Raw genomic sequence first — 12,443 nt, forward strand, 5'->3', positions numbered from 1 at the left:
TAGTAAATATATGGGGAGGTACACACACTCCTTAAAAAAGAAAGTTGTCTAGCCGAGCTCTAGTTGCTGCAGTCAGTCTTAGTCTATCAGAGAAAGTGTGCTGTATGAAAGAAACGGTTCATAGTACCAGTTAGGAATGCTTTTGAGTTCAAGGATCATAACCCGACTTGTACAAATATGGACCCACATTTGTCATGTCAGCCCTTCTGGAACTGGTGAGGAGATTCCCAGGCTCCTATCTTTTCATTGCGCATTTTTAGTGGATGGGCTTTTTACCTCATGGATACAAGAGGGCTGCAGCATTTCCAGGCATCCCGTCTTCTTTCCGGGAAAGGAAGTCACTTGACCCCTTTTGGTCTCAATTTCCTCTCTTTTTTTAATTAAAAAAAATTTTATTTTAAATGTTTATGTTTGAGAGAGAGAGAGAGAGACAGAATCTGAAGGAGGCTCCAGGCTGAGATGTCAGCACAGAGCCTGATGTGGGGCTCAAACTCGTGAACCACGAGATCATGACCTGAGCCAAACAAAGTCTGACGCCCAACTGACTGAGCCACCCAAACGCCCCTCAATTTCCTCATTTTAAAAATGAGAGCTTTTGGGGCACCTGGGTGGCTCAGTCGGTTAAGCCTCCAACTTCAGCTCAGGTCACGATCTCGCGGTCCGTGAGTTCGAGCCCCGTGTCGGGCTCTGGGCTGATGGCTCAGAGCCTGGAGCCTGCTTCCAATTCTGTGTCTCCCTCTCTCTCTGCCCCTCCCCCGTTCATGCTCTGTCTCTCTCTGTCTCAAAAATAAATAAACGTTAAAAAAAATTTTATAAAAATGAGAGCTTTAAACTAAATTATCTCAAGTTCCCTTCCAGCTATAACAATCTATGCTTGTATTTTCTATCGTTTAAGGTGTTTTTGTCTGAAGTACACACAACTTTGACTTAAACTGGCTTAAACAATTAAGAAATTCATTAACTCACAAAAGAAGGTGGCCAGGCAGACCCGAAACCACCATCAACATTTCAGGCTCTTCCCATTTCTCTGCACTGGCCCAGCTGGACTGGCTTCATCTTCGTCCTTTTGATGAAGCTATTCCAGAAGGTGTATCCAGACAAGACAACGTGCATACAAAGAAGAATTAGCATCTAGTACCATGGCCAGTCTCCTTTCTCACAGAAGAGGTGTAACCTTCCCAGCAGTTGCCTATAAACGTCCTATCATGTTTCACTAGACAGAACTGGCTTGTGTGTGGGTCTTGAACCGTCACTGAAAGAAGGATGGAATTAACTAGTTGGCTTAGACTAACTGGCCTAGCCTACTGATCTGAGGTCGAACGAATTTTGGGGAGTCAACCATTATGTATTTGTAGTCAGGATTCTCCACAGAAACAGAATCAATGGGGAGATTTATTATAGGAACTGGCTCATGTGCTTATGGAGGCTGAGAAGTCTCACAGTCTGCTGCCTGTAGGCTAGAGGACTAGTTAAAGTCAATGGTATAATTCAGTCTAAGTCCAAAGGTCTGAGAACGACGAGCTCCCATGTCCAAGGGCAGGGAATTTGCCCTTCTTTAGCCTTTTTGTGGATTTGATGATGCCTGCACATATTGGTGAGGGCAATCTTTTTACACAGCCTATTAAATCAAATGTGGAATCTCTTCTAGAAACACCCTCACAGACACACCCAGAAATGTACCAGCTATCTGTGCCTCCCTTAGCCCAGTCAAGTTGACACATAATATTAACCATCATAGTGTTCTTTACCTACAATGGGGAATTATTTTGGAATCTATTTTTTTTCCAGATACCACAGGAAGGTTCATTACTATCAAAGGCTCACATATATTTGCTCATCCCTCAAATCAGCAATTGCCACTTCCACTTTAAGCAATGAAATATCTCCTTTATTGACTGGTCTAAGAAATAGTCCAAAAGGAAATATCCAAACAGCCCTAAAGGGGAGTGGATGTCTCTAGAGTTTGTTTACATTAAGTATACATATACATATATATATATATATATACACACACACACATGTATATATATATACATATATATATATATACATATATATACATGTGTGTATATATGTATATATATATATATATATAGAGAGAGAGAGAGAGAGAGAGAAAGAGCGCATCTAGAGAGAGAGAGAGAGAGAGAGAGCGCGCATCTAACTATATTCCAGGCACAGGAATGATAATGAGAAGCTGTAGTCTCTGCTCTTAAAGAACTTATACTTTGGTGGTAAAACAGACATCTTCACAAATATAAAATGTCATTAATGGTAAGAGTCAGAAGGAAAGACTACTAAAGAAGGGTAACATCATAAAGGAAATTGCAATTATCTCAAATGCTTGGGATTCTCATGATATTAATCATGCTATAAAATATAAGCAAGATGTGTGTGTGTGTGTGTGTGTGTGTGTGTGTGTGTGTGTGTGTTTGGGAATCTCATCCTTTTGTTTCTTTTATGAGATTAAAAAAATTCTTATATGTAATTACATTTCACTGGAGACTATTTCTTTTAAGTAAGAAGTTAAGTGTTGGTTTCAGCCCTGACACTTTATTCTGTAAGAAGTCTTATAACACAGAAATTCATTTTAACCTATACCTGTAGATTTTCTCCATCCAATTCCACTGGCTACTCTTAATAATTAAAGGGGAGACACTCTTTAGGCTTGGTTATTGATGAGCTAACATATAAGACTTACTATATGCCAGACACTAAGTGCTTTACATATATCACTCATTTATTCCTTGAAGCAACTTAACGATATACAGTGAGGAAACTGGGCTACGAAGGATTAAATAACTTACTCAAGGTCACAGAACCAGTAAGTGATAAAGATGGGATTCAAAAAGAGTTGGCCTGGCCTCAGACTCTGCTCATAACCACTAGGCTATAGTGATACATAGCCAGAGAAGTTGGATCTCAAGACAGAACAGGTGTCAGTCCCATACTCTTTGCTCACTTAATTCATTTGTGCAACATCTTGTGTCAAGTACGTGTGAAGGCAAAATCCAGGTTATTCGTAAAACATGATTAGTCCAAAAAAGAGATCACAGGGAAATAAAAATTAGAAAATATCTTGAGCCGAACCAACCTGGAAAAACACACCATATCAAAATTTTGGTTGCAGCTAAAGCATGCTGAGAGGGTAATTTATAGATTTTAACACATATATTGAAAAGGAAGAAAACCTAAAATCAGTAATTTAATCTTACATCTTAAACAGTTAGAAAAAAAATTTCAAACCCGAAGTAAGTACAAGGTGTGAAAAAATATAGCTCAGGGTAGAAATGGACAAATAGAAAAGAGAAAAATAATAGAGGAAATCAAGGTAATCAAAGTGGTTTTTCAAAAATACCCAGAAATTTGAGAAACCTTTAACTAAAATGACCAAGGAATAAAAAAGGAGAGAAGGCACAAAATACCAAAATTAAACATGAAAGTAGTATCATACCTAGAGATTCTACAGAAATTAAGTCTTTTAAGGGAACATTATGAACAACATTATGCAAACAAAGTAGATGATTTAAATGAAGTAATCAGATTCCTATAATGATACAACTTATTAAAGCAGATTCAAGAAGAAATTTCTTAAAACCTTAATAGATTTATAAAAAGTAAAGAAATTAAATTAGCAACTAAAAATCGTTCCCCCCTCATGGCAAAATGGCTTTATTAGTAAACTTTATCAAACATTGTTTAAAAATACAAATCATACACAAAATCCTTCAGAAAACATAGAAAGAGAAAACAACTACTAATTCACTGAGGACAGTATTAACCAGATACCAAAGCCAGATAAATACATCACAAGAAACAAAGAACCAAACAAACCAATATCCCTTATGAATAGATGTAAACATATTTAACATAATATCAGCTAACTGATTCCAGAAACATATTAAAAGAGTTATGCCCCAAGAACAAGTGGGATTTATCCCAGGAATACAAGATGGGTTTAACATCCTAAAATCAAATAATCAATTCATGTGAAGTATAAGTAGAAAAACAGGACAAAAGACTACGTGAACATCACAACAGACTGAGCATTTGACTAAATCCAATGCCCATTTATGACGAAAACTCTCAAGAAACTAAGTATGGAGGGGTGCCTGCGTGGCTCAGTCAGTTAAGCGTCCGACTTCCGCTCAGGTCATGATCTCATGGTTTGTGGGTTTCGGCCCCGCGTTGGGCTCTGTGCTGACAACTCAGAGCCTGGAGCCTGCTTCGGATTCTGTGTCTCCCTCTCTCTCTGCCCCTCCTCTGCTCATGCTCTCTCTCTCAAAAATAAATAAACATTAAAAAAAGAAAAAGAAAAAAAGAAACTAGGTATAGAAAGAATTTCCTCAATCTGATCAAGGGCACCACCAAAAACTAACAGCTGACTTTATAGTTAGTGCCAAAAAACCGAATGTTTTCCCCCTAAGATTAGGAATAATGCTAAGCGAAATAAGCCAGTTAGAAAAAGACAAATACCACATGATTTCACTCATATGTGGAATTTAAGAAACAAAACAAACACAGAAAAGAGAGAAAAACCTAAAAGTATCCTTAAGTATAGAGAACAAACTGATGGTCACCAGAGGAGAGGTGGGTGGCAGGATGGGCACAAGAGGTGAGGGGATTAAGAGCACGCTTACCGTGATGAGCCCTGAGTAATGTATAGAATTGTTGAATCACTAGATTGTGCACCTGAAACTAATATAACACTGTATGCTTACCTATACTGGAATTTTAAAAAATAATTTAAAAAAGATACTTGTAAGGGAAGAAAAAATACAAAATAGTCAATTTAAATTAAAAAAAAAAGTTGGGAATAATGCAAGAATGTGTGCCGTCACCACTTCTACTCAAATAAAGGTTTTTAGCCAGTGCAGGAAGCAAGACAAATAAAAGAATGCAGACTGGGAAGGAAGACATAAAACTCTCTTTGTTCACATTCATATAGAAATGCAAAGGTCCTAAAATAAGACAAAGTAAATTTGAAAGTGTCAAAGCTTGGTATATAAAGTTTAATTTTAAAAATTATTATATGAAAGCCATAGCAGCCAAGAATAAATGGTATTGGCATAATAATAGACATAGAGATCAATGGAACAGAAAAGAAAGTCCGCAAACAAACCCTTACATTTATGGTCAATTGATTTTCAAAAGGTGTCAAAGCAGTTCAGTGGGGGAAAGCTTAGGCTTTTCAAGAATTGCTACTGGGACGACTGGATATCCAAATGCAAAAACATGGATTTAGACCTTTATACAATATGCAAAAATTAACTCAAAGTAGATGACAGACCAATATGTAAGAGCTAAATCTATAAAACTTCCAGAAGAAAACATATAAGAAAATCTTTTTGACTCTGGATTTGGAAAGGATTTCATAAATGTGACATCAAATACATGATCTAGCTATTATACAGAATAATAATAATAAATAAATAAATAACAGGAACCATAAAAAGGAAAACATTGGTAAACTGGGCTTCATCCAGGATACATAAAGAACTCTGAAACCCAACAAGATGAAGCAACTTCAGTGTCTATCAGAAGAAAGGATAAAGAATATGCGGTATGAATCATATAAAGTGGAATATTATTAGCCTTAAAAAGGAAAGAAATTCTGACACACGCCACAACATGGATAGCCTCGAAGACACCATGTTAAGTGAGATCAGCCACTCACAAAAGGATAAAAATTGTATGACTTCACTCCTATGAGATTCCTAGAGTAGCCAAGTTCATAGAGATGGAAAGTAGAATGGTAGCCGCCAGGGGCTGGGCAGAGGGACGAACGAGAAGTTAGTGTTTAATGGGTACAGAGCTTCAGGTGGGAGTACGGACAAGCTCTGGAGACAGGTGGCGGCGAGGGGTGTGCAGTAATGTAAGTAGATACTTAACGACAGAACTGTGTGGTTAAAATGGGAAATTTTTTTGTCATCTATATTTTATAATATTTAAAAAGTGAAAAAAACTCAGTAGTAAGAGGGCAAGCCACCCAATTTAAAAATGGTCACAACGTTTACATAGATAATCATCAAAGAGATCTACAAATGACTAACAAGCCCAGGAAAAGCTGATGAATTTGATTAGCCATTATGGAAATGCAAATTAAAACCACCACAAGATACCAGTACGCACCTACTGTCATGGCTATAATTCCAAAGATTAACAATACCAGGTGTCGGTAAGTATGTGTAGAAACTGGCATTTTCATACTTTGCTGATGGAAATATAGAACTCTACAGCCAAACTTTGGAAAACAGTTTAACAGTTTTTTTTTTAAAAATTCGAACATATACTTACTATGTAACCCAGAGATCTCAATACTAGGTATTTACCCAAGAAAACAGACTCCCGTAGACTTGTATAGACAGCATCCTTCATCATAGCCCCCCAGACAGAAACAACCCAAATGTTCATCAACAGAGTGGATGAATAATGTGTGGTGTGCATCCACATAATAACAGAATAATGGTCAGAAATAAAAATAAATGCACTGTTGCTACATGCAATATCAAGCAGGAACCCAGCCGCCAATCCTGAGTGGGGATTCCCACTCTTTGAGGGATAGCCCTCTCTCTCCACCAAGCATTTCATTTCTTAGAAACCATAGGGTTAAGTGTGCACAGCTCCTGACTCCTGCAATTACTCTGTGGGTTTGAAACTGAGTGTATTTTACCAGGCCAACAGCCCGTCTCTGGCACCTCTGATGGCTCTTTCTCACTATTCACTTCACTCAGTTGTTATTTTTTCTTTTCTGTATTCTGTGGCTTTATAACGTTCCAAAATTTTCCGTGAAGACGATTTCCAGAAGAATGAGCTACTAGGTTTGGATAGCAAGCTCACTGGCTCACTTACTGCCCCTGCAAGGACTCACCTGGCTGACCTTGCCCCTTAGGAGACATGACCAGGCCTTGGGATCCCACCAACCACACTTCTCAAAGTCTCTGTAAGGAGGAGAAGCCAGAAAAACCACCTCCATGTCCACCCCCCCAGCTGGGTCTCAGCCCTCATCACTTCCAGCTTAGAGAAAACATACAGCAGGGTATTTTGGGCTCTGGGAACAACGCCTGCAAAAGGACAAGGTGTAGGTACTAAGTGGAGGCCTGGCTCAGGCCAAAGTCCTGGGCTGAACCTTACCCCTAAGTGGGACCCTAGTCCCACGCCAAAGCTCAGTCCCACAGCTACATTTTCAAATAAAGTTTTATGGGCACACAGTCATGTCCATTCATTTACACATTGTCTATGGCCGCAGTCACACCAAAGTGGCATTTGAGTAGTTTTGACAGAGACAGTGTGGCCCACGGAGCTATTTACTCTCTGGCCCTTTACAGAATAAATTTGCTCACCCTCTACCCCATTCCTCAGAGCCCAGGACTCTGTGTCTATCTTCTTGGAGGAGTCCTGGTATCAGACCTGTCAGCCGGTGAGAGGCAGCATGGTGGGGAGAAGTCACTGGAAACAGCCACTGCTGTTCTACCTTCAGAAGATGGGGTTTGGGTAGTCTGCCACTGACTGGCAAATCCCTGAATTTCTTACAAGTTTCTCTGTTGTGCCGTTGCTGCTGGCCCAGGGCACACTTTGGGAACCTCTGTCCCAGATCAGTGGGTGGTTCTCTACCATAGACATGGCATATTTGAGTCACCAGGGAGTTTTAAAAATCGAAATGCCTAGGGGCGCCTGGGTGGCTCAGTCCGTTGAACAATGACTTTGGCTCAGATCATGATCTCATGGTTCGTGGGTTCGAGCCCCTGTCAGGCTTTGTGCTGACAGCTCAGAGCCTACTTTGGATTTTAGATTCTTGGTCTCCTTCTTTCTCTGCCCCTCCCCTGCTCATGCGTGCTCTCTCTCTCTCTCTCCTCTGTCTCTGTCAAAAATAAGCATAAAAAAAAAAATCCAAATGCCTAGGTCACAATCCACAACAACTAAGCCAGAATCTCTGGGAGGGGGACCCAGACATCAGCATTTTTAAAAGCTTCCCAAGTGATTCCAATGTGCAGCCAAGGTTGGGAATCATTGAAGAGAACATTATCCAAGGTTGTTGGAGGAATATGTGGGTCTTTTCTTGTTCGTTTGTTCACTGATGTTATGTCATTTACACCTTTTAAAAGCCAGACCCAAAACAGATACATTATGGACTCGAGTGTAAAATCAACATGGATTTTCAGACATTTTCTGTTTGTAGTGAACTGCTTACTGCTTTAGGTGGCATCCTGCTATCAAGGGAAGCTGTGATTCATGTGAAAGCACCTTACAGTTCATGGAGCTTCATGAGCCTAGGCAAGCTTTGTCTAAATCTCTCCACGAATTTGCATCTGATGCAGCTATTGATAGGATTTCCAGGGCCTCTTCCTCCTGAAACCAGCTATGCAGTAACTTCCTCTGAGGTGTACCTGGATCTACTTCTTCCCTTTCTGGAGCCACTGCCGCGTCTCCCCCCCGCCCCCCTCCTGCAGCGGCCTCCTGATGAGACTGTGGGCTGCATTCCTTACCAATAACAAGATGGGCTTTATCGAATGAAATCTGTGTCTCTTTCTTGCCTTAGATTTTTTGATGGCTTCCCATTGCACCCGGAAGGAAACTTAAACTCTTTACTTGGTTTGCAAGTCCTGCCCACCTGTCCAACCTTATCTTGCTCCTTTCATACCTGGCTTCCCTCAGCTCCTGAAAGACCCAAGCACCTCCCCACCGAAGGTCTTTCATCCCCCTTAACGATCTTCCCCACATTGCCTCATTCTTCAGGACTTAGCTGACAAATGTCCCCCCAGACGGGCCTTCTCCACCACCCCATCTGAGGCAGGCACTCCTTACCCCAAGTTACTCTCTACAGAGTCTCCTCTTTCATTTTATCCCTTTGTGGCAATTATCACCATTTGTAATTTTTTGTTTTCCTTACTTCCTCCTCCTCCTCCTCCTCTTCCCCCCCCCCCCGTCCTCCCTTCTCCCTCCTCCTCCTCCTCCTCCTCTTCCTCCTCTTCTTCCTCCTCCTCCTCCTCCTCCTCCCCCTCTTCCTCCTCCTCCTCTTCCTTCTTCTTCTTCTTCTTCCTCTTCTTCTTGGTTCATCTACTCCCCTAGAATCTAAGTTCCTTTAGAAAAGGGTCTGAGTCATTTGATTTTCCATTGTGTCCCCAGAACCAAACATCCTTGGTAGGTGCCCAGGAAATATTTATCGCATTAAGGTTAGTTTAGTGTTATGATCAGCCAACCTTGACTTCTCTGTCGTCTACACAAACGGCATGACCTACGGGAGTTGAGATGCCCACACCCACAGGGTGAGCAGAGGGTTAGAAGTGAATGGGAGCCAGCCTCTGAGGGGGAGGCTGCCACTCATTCCTGCCATCATCCTGTAGGCCCGTGGTTGCTGGATCTTCCAATATTTCAAGAGATGCAGACAATCTAGATCTTACGTGATTTTAAGATCTTGGCAGCTAAACTAAACTTAAAAAACAAAAACCAAAAAACAAAACAAAAAAAACACACCGAGCCTCTGGGAGGCCAAGCAAAACACATAACACATCTGTGGGCTGGATCCAGCCCGAGAGCTGCCAGTTTGCAACCTCTGCTGAAATCCAGATGGGCTAAATCTATGGCTCTCCTCTGATCTACCAGCTCAGTTACCCTCTCAAAGGGAGGAATGAGGATAGATGTGGTTTGGATTATCAGTGTTTCCTAGGAAAAGATAGTCCTTTGAAGCATGAATTCGACTCTGGACTTCAAGGGCTGTGGGCCCAGCAATGGAGTGAGCTCAGCCAGCCTGCCATTCACTACACATTCCTTCGTACCTGGTAGGGCCAAGGACCGTGCAGCCGTTTGGCCAGAGGCTGCAGATCAAAGCCTGAGGCCACCTGCTCCCAGCCAGCCCGACGGGGGCCCTTCCTCACTCTCCCCTCCCTGTACAGCCCCCCGGGAGCTCCAGCTGCACTCCGGCCACCTCACCACCCTCCTCCGGGTCCCCAGAAACCTGTTCACCCCAGAGGACACCACCTCCCCCCTTCTAGCCCTCCCAGAGTTGCTGTTTATCCTTCTGGCCTGCCCTCCCCGGCAGCGGCCACACTAAGGGTGAGTGCGGCGGATTGGGTGGCAGCCAGCGTTGGCTGTTTTCTTTTGTTCTGCTTGATTTTACTCCGTTTGTTTCATCGCCTCTGTCCATCCCCCTCCCCGTCCATCAGTACACTTTCCTGTCTGATTCATTTCAAAGTGAATTGCAGACATCCCTGCGCTCCCCCCCGCTTCAACGTGCACATTGTTAATATCCAATATCTGTTAATGTTTTCGTTTTGAGATAAAAACTTACCTTCAGTGACATACATAACCCTTAAGTACATGGTTTTGGGGTTTGAAAAATGCATACGTCTGGGCAACCTAAGCCCTAATGAAGATACAAAACACTACCTTCACCCCAGAGCACCTTTCTCAGTCAATTCCACACCCCCGTTCTCCGGAAACCAGCGCTGTTCTTTTTTTTTTTTTTTTTAAGTTTATTTACTTATTTACTTATTTTGGGGGGGAGAGAGAGAGAGAGAGCGGAAGTGCACACACACGAGCCGGGGAAGGGCAGAGAGAGAGAGAGAGAGAGAGAGAGCAAGAGAGAGAATCCCAAGCCAGCTCCATGCTGTCAGCGGGGACCCTGATGCGGGGGTCATGACCTGAGTGGAAACTAAGAGTAGGATGCTTAACTGACTGAGCCACGCCAGTGCCCCAAACACCGTTCTGATAATTTTCACCATAGATGAGTTTACCTGTTCCAAAACTTCATGTAAATGAAATCATGCAGCATGGACTATTTTGTGCAAAACTTCACTCAGTTTAATGCATTTGAGATTTATCCAAATGATGAATTTTTATGATCCGTTGTACATTTATCTAATTTCCTATTAATGTGCATGTGCGCTGTTTACAGTTTTTGGTGATTACAAATAAAGCTGCTGTGAGCATTCTTGTACAGGCACTTTGGTGTTCGTTTATTTCTCTTGGGTAAATACTAAGGGTTGGAATGGCTGGGTCACAGAGAAGATGTATGTGTCACTTGGCTTTAATCGGGGTTTCATTTTGATCAAATGATATCAGCAATCATAACTAAATTTCTCCTAAGGGCCACACCTGGCTGGAGATGTCTAGAAAATGAAAGGCAAACCTTGCCTTCAAAGAGCTTGGAGTCAGATGATGGTGACAGACATGTACCTGCCACCACTTCAATGACACATGTGGGACAGGGCTATCCCTGTCTGGTCAGGAGAGAATGAATGAAGCAGCCCAGCGGTACCATGTATTTGGACAGGCAGAGGCTGAGGCATCCAAGAGGGCTTTGCGCAGGAAGCGGGATGGGAGCTGCACCTGGACAGCAGGGTGAACAGGAAGTGGGGACAGTGGACATGTTAGACAAGAGGAGATGAGGAAAACATGGGGGCAGTTTGAGAAGAGGAAGAGAGGACAAGCGGGCCTGGCCTGGAAGGGCCTGGAGAGAAAAGAAGCATCCAATCAGGCTGCAGGATATTTGGGGCTCAGGTCATTGCCTATCAGGCTACAGAGTTTCAGGTTTTGAAAGGTTCTCCCCCTTTCCCTTCTGGGGCTCAGTGAGCTGGGTTATCAATAATTTTAGCCCCAAACAATACTCCAAAACTCCAGACACAACCGTGGAATTTTGAAGTTCCTGGGAATTTCCAGCTGCAGAAAATTGAGTATGTGATTCCAACACCGCTCTGGTGATGTTGCAGTTTTACTTTTCAGTTTTTCAGTTAGGGGGTTATGCTTCCTAAGAGCCGCACAGAGCAGGAACCCTCTGGTCCTAGGACCAAGTGGTCACTGCTATTGCTGCGTAAGTGCCCCATCTGTGACTTTGGATGAACTGCCCTCTGCCCCATGCTGCCTACAGTTCTGAAGGCGGGAAAAGCAGGGTTTTGGCCAAGGTAGTTAAGAGAGAACACCTTCGATGTTCTCCCCTCAGCAGCTTGGCCCATGAAACAACATGCTCCAAAAGGATTGGCAGCAGTTCGAGGCTCCCAAGTGACAAGAAGGAGCCTGTCTGTGCATTCTTTTTCCGGTAAGACAAACTATCTCCTGACAGGAACAAATGTCTCCGCTCCTTATAATCTGCGTATCTTTTCCAAACTTTGCAAGGGCACTACCCTGGACGACGCTTCAGTCTCTGACTCAGAGCCTATAAAGACACTTGGATGGCCTCAGGCAAGAGAAAAATCTGCTGACCAGTTCTCGTGGATCTTACAACATACTTGGGTTGCCAAGGCTCCAAACAGGCCTCTGTGTGGGACTCAAAGTCCCATTAAAAACATGGGCAGAAGACATGAACAGACATGACTCCAAAGAAGACATACACATGGCCAACAGACATATGAAAAGATGCTCAGCATCACTTATCATCAGGGAAATACAAATCAAGACCACAATGAGATACCACCTCATACCTGTTAGAATAGCTAAAATAAAAAACA

This window comes from Panthera onca, chromosome F2, assembly GCF_046562875.1.
Source record: "Panthera onca isolate mPanOnc1 chromosome F2, mPanOnc1 haplotype 2, whole genome shotgun sequence".
Classification (NCBI taxonomy): Eukaryota; Metazoa; Chordata; class Mammalia; order Carnivora; family Felidae; genus Panthera; species Panthera onca.